Below are 6,000 nucleotides of genomic sequence, written 5' to 3' on the forward strand. Positions count from 1 at the left end.
TCCAGAAAAAGGCATTACGTACTGTACTATTTTCATCTCTTTTCACCCAGAACTCTTTCTGAAACCAGTTGTGTTCATTCTGTGAGCACACTTACTTAACAATGAGAAGGTTTTGGAAATGTAAAAATGATTCATTGATTCATTGATTTCACTTGAGGTGATATGATATGCTTTGAGTAGTACTGTGTAGGGCAGGGGTGCCCACACATTTATGACGTGAGATCTACTTTCAAAATGACCAGCTCAACAAGATCTACCCACTGAAAAAATAAGTGTACCATTGCTGAAAATAGTTTAAATATATAATGTACCTGGGGGGGCTTTGGAATAGGGAGAAATTATGACAGGCAGTTTCTGCTGTCAAAATATGTCCCCCCCCCGTATTTAACTTAAACGCCCAATGCATTCTCAATGGCAATAGCACAAACTTTGGCATGCTACTAGTCCTACATACTTACACCTAGAAACCCATTCAAACCTATTTAGGTTCATCTTACGGTGGACATGTTTGCCTGAAAAGAAATCTTTGAAATGTTTCATAGTTTTAGAAATATATAGTGCAAGGACACTTCGACTCTTTAGGGGCATGTCATGTGATCTACCTGCACAGCCTTTGTGATCTACTGGTAGATCGCGATCTACCTTTTGGGCACCCCTGGTGTAGGGTATGTAGGCTACAAGTACAGTGGGACACTGCAGATGTTTCTATTATTAATGTGCACTAAGATTATTACTGTGATAATTACTATATTTGTCTATTCTATTTATTTCGCATACAGCATTTCTATGCGATACGTGTGGGCTATCGGTACTTTACTTGAGTATTTGTAGTTCATTTATTATTAGTAAAAAGGAAATATTATTTTTATTCCAATAAATTCTGCACCTTTACTCAAGTAAAATGTTGAATACAGCACTTTTACATGTTAACAGTATTTCAATACTGTGGGATTGTTACTTTTACATAAAGGAGCACTTCACCCATTTTCAACCTTATCTTCATATAATTGGTCCACATGTTTTTATACCCACTCTGTGGGTAACGGGGCCTTTGTTGGTATTCACTCTGTGTCTCGTAAATGTTTTTCATATAGGCCTATTGACCTGTATGTTTATTGTAAAAACTGCTTGTTTAATATAAGGCTGGAAATCACCACCTAATAATGAAATAATATGGGCAAATTATACATTTCCTGAATCCTTAGGGTCCTATCAGTATTTCAGTTATTGTGGTTTGTGTCTGATGTTTTTTATGCCACAGGACTAAAAGACAAAATATGGTTTAGGCGAAAAAGGTGTCAAAATGTTTGTTAATAAATGTTTGAAGAGCTCCAGTTACCACTGTACTTGTTATACATGTACACAGAAAGGCTTAAATGAAAGCTTGAAGTGACCCCTTTAAAATTATACCAAACACTATAATAAAAATATTTAAATATGTCCTAAATATGAGCCAATACCAAGACATGCACCGGTGTCTAAAATGGCATTTTTCAATGGGGCAGGGTAAGTTTAGCAGCTGATAACACTAATTTAGCTACCACTTAGGAAGGGGTCTCATACCAAAATATTATCTACAGACATAGAGCTTCTCAGAGTAACCGTTGCTACCTTTCAGTATTGTGACATCTCATATGGCCCATGGACTATCAGGGGTAGAGTGGCTGGATGGTAACCGCAAGGTTGCCAGTTCGAACCCGGGCTCCCCCAGAGTTAGTGTCGAAGTGTCCTTGAGCAAGACTCTGAACCCCTAATTGTTCCTGATGTGCTGCGGTTGGTGCCTTGCATGTATGGTTTCCGCTGCCATCGGTGTATGCATGTGTGAATGGGTTAATGTAATGCACAATCTATGTAAAGCGTAAAGGCGCTATGCACCATTAACCATTTAGGTTATCCTAGCTGCTTGCCATTTAGATCAACCCACCTAGACAGACCAGTTATGTAATATTCATGCATGACATGAAGATTACGCAAATTCATAATTTATTTGATATATAATTCATATTGAATTGAATTAGAGATTTGCAGGAGATAAAAACAGGATGTAGCTGAATATGTTAAATTAATGTCTCCTCTCCTCTCCTCTCCTCTCCTCTCCTCTCCTCTCCTCTCCTCTCCTCTCCTCTCCTCTCCTCTCCTCTCCTCTCCTCTCCTCTCCTGCACATTGAGGCCAAACACAAAGTGATGAAATGAGCCTGTGAGCTTCACTGTGGCCCAATTATCACACGCACGCACGCACGCAGGCGCGGCGCGGCGCGCCCGCACACACACACGCACACGCACACACACCACCACACACACACACACACACACACACACACACACACACACACACACACACACACACACACACACACACACACACACACACACACACACACACACACACACACACACTTTTACTTGTAAAACTGTGATGTGACAATAAAATCTGATTCTGAATGTGCCGGTGCTGCCTGCAGTTTATCCAGCAGAGGGCGTGTTTGAGCACAAGGAGGTCTGAATTGGGTTAATGTGAAGGGCTTAGACCAGAGCAGAGGCGTGAATGAACCTCAACCTTTTGCAACTCAAGACCCACAAGATGGTCAGGGCCAGCGATCATCAATGTCCGTACGGTGCACAGACATGTGTCCGTGGCAAAGACTTGCTCTTGTCCGTGCCAAATGTTGGATTTTACTTTTAACAACACCATTATAAATAATGTTCTTAGTTTGATCATAAGACCCAATTAGTGAATGTCAAGCCTCCAGGGGTTTCTTCAGAATATGTATGAGTATGACACTGATTTACTATGACACTATGGCACATTAGGGGCTCTATTTTCGTCCATGCTAAAACCCTTATCCCTAAACTAGGCTACTTTGCCTTGAAAAACATTTTTGAATAGTTGATAGCTGATCTACATCGACACGTTGTGAGCTTGTAGATTGGCTTTGCAAAATAGTACAAAAAAAAGGCAAATAAGTTTAGGGATAAGGGGTTTAGCGGTGATCTAAATACACTGCTGGATTTAGCAGTGGGGAAGGGGTGTTCCCCCACTAAAGTTGGTATTTTGGTTACCTGTCTAAATCCCTAAAACACCTCCGTTACCCGTTATATTATGCATAGGTGTGGTTTGGGCGTTACAATAATTGAACCAATCACCAGTCCACGTGCCATTGCCTTTAAAAGATCCCATATCCGTTGCCCGTTATGTCAAGTTCTATATTGCTTCATAGCCTTACGGTCTATAGCCCATGGAAGAGCGATGTGTTGCTGCCTTGAAGTCTCACTTGTGATGCACTCTGCTCCCCCCCCCCCCCCCCCCCCCCTCCCCCCTCGTACCGTTTATATTTTTTCCCCCACCCCGCACAGAGCCAAGAACACTCGTCTTTTCATTGAGTCACAACTCGGACAAATCTCGCCCATTTTTAAAAATGGGTGATGCTGGACCAAAATACCATTTAGGGACAAAGCAAGCTCCTATACTTGTAATCTTCGGGCAGCGGCTGAATTGCAGGCCGCGTCTCGGGTAATGGCGGCGACGAAATTGGAGCCCTAGGTGTCCAACTAGTAAGTGGTTCCCAAATGTTTTATTTGCAAAGACCCAAAAAAAGATAATAGAGCAGATAATAGAGAAGATAATAGAGCAGATAATAGAGCAGATAATAGAGCACGCACATCCACTAAGTAGAACGCCAGGTGCTGCATGGGCAGAGGTAAATAATAGAAGAGAGAATAACTGACTGGACTGAGCTCCAAACTCAATCATTTATTTTCTCACCACAGTGGACATGACATAAGGGGCATTATTGTGCTTTTCAAAAGGCTTTGTAACCCTTTTGCAATCCTCATTTCTGATGGTGTGTCGTGAGTGTTTCCAGTGCATTGGGAAGGGAGCCCCACTAGGCCAGTCAATCTAAGCTAAAAAAGGGCCTAACCCAAAAGAAATTGCAATATTAATCGTTCAAGGTTTTTTAGGCCATATAGCCTAAGCTTGCTCAAATGTGCTGACCTCACCACATTTGGGCAAGTGGCTATGGCCGTAATTTAGCCCAATGACTGCAAAACTAATGCTTAATGGATTCAGAATCATGAAAAACCCCTAGTTTGACACATTACATGCTTCTTAAAGCATAATTAAAATTAGATGGTTTGTTTTTTCGCCTTATAGGTTTTTAAATGGTACTCCAACTCTTTCAACCCCTGCATTTACCATGATCCACAATTTAGATAATACTCAATTTCTAATGTTATTTGGATGAACCTAATGATCATAAAAAACCTTGAACGATTACTATTGCTATTTCTTTTGGGTCAAATCTTAGATTGACAGGCCTACTATCTGCTGGTCAAATCTTAGATTGACAGGCCTACTATCTGCTGGTCAAATCTTAGATTGACAGGCCTACTATCTGCTGGTCAAATCTTAGATTGACAGGCCTACTATCTGCTGGTCAAATCTTAGATTGACAGGCCTACTATCTGCTGGTCAAATCTTAGATTGACAGGCCTACTATCTGCTGGTCAAATCTTAGATTGACAGGCCTACTATCTGCTGGTCAAATCTTAGATTGACAGGCCTACTATCTGCTGGTCAAATCTTAGATTGACAGGCCTACTATCTGCTGGTCAAATCTTAGATTGACAGGCCTACTATCTGCTGGTCAAATCTTAGATTGACAGGCCTACTATCTGCTGGTCAAATCTTAGATTGACAGGCCTACTATCTGCTGGTCAAATCTTAGATTGACAGGCCTACTATCTGCTGGTCAAATCTTAGATTGACAGGCCTACTATCTGCTGGTCAAATCTTAGATTGACAGGCCTACTATCTGCTGGTCAAATCTTAGATTGACAGGCCTACTATCTGCTGGTCAAATCTTAGATTGACAGGCCTACTATCTGCTGGTCAAATCTTAGATTGACAGGCCTACTATCTGCTGGTCAAATCTTAGATTGACAGGCCTACTATCTGCTGGTCAAATCTTAGATTGACAGGCCTACTATCTGCTGGTCAAATCTTAGATTGACAGGCCTACTATCTGCTGGTGAAATCTTAGATTGACAGGCCTACTATCTGCTGGTCAAATCTTAGGCCTACTATCTGCTGGCCAGCTTGACGTTGATCTCCTGCACATAATCCTCTCTCCTTCACGTTGCCTCAGCTATTTAATTGTGTGTGCATCTTGGAGCACAAAAAAAACAATTATGGCTCCGAGAAAATGGCAAAAATGTATGTGTTCAGGCTTTCCACGGGATCATATGTTTTTTATGTTTATGTCTTGAAAATGTTGACTAAACATAAAGGGGTCTCTTTCAAAGATCGATGAGATGGGGTGCATGGGAGTCTGGGAGATATGGGTGGGGACGTGGCGTGGTATATAGACCATATTCACACGGCGGCCATGTTGGTATTTTGCATTGAAAAAGCAGGGCGGCAACGGTAGCCTATAGTGTCAAGACCAAGACCAAGTCCGAGGGGGGGAAACTATTTTGTTTCCAAATAAATGTAGTGAAGCCTCTGAGATGAAGTGAAGTAGAAGTAAAAATATTGGAAAATGTAAATACGTACATATTACCTCAAATACCTCAAAATTGTACTTAAGTACAGTACTTAAGTAATGTACTTAGTAGTTATATTTATATATATTTCTACCACTGAGTACCGTACTAAAGAAGGATGCAGGGGCAGAAAGTATATGAGCGATCCGATGTGTGGAGGATGGTGATCCAGATGAGTGCCGGTATCGCTGGAGGGCTCAAAGCTGAGAATGACATATATACACACACACATGGACACATGCACGTGCACACGCACGCACGCACACAGAGAGAGAGAGAGAGAGAGAGAGAGAGAGAGAAGCTTCACGCCTCACAACCACGGCCCTTTCAATTAACAACCCACTCCTTATCTTGATGGTGTGAATAAGATTATGAGATGAACAAATTATCACCCCAGTATGTGTGCGTATGTACAGTATGTAGAGAATGAGAGAAGGGTGGAGGATAGAAGAGAGG

This window comes from Electrona antarctica (genome assembly GCF_951216825.1).
Source record: "Electrona antarctica genome assembly, chromosome: 6".
NCBI lineage: Eukaryota > Metazoa > Chordata > Actinopteri > Myctophiformes > Myctophidae > Electrona > Electrona antarctica.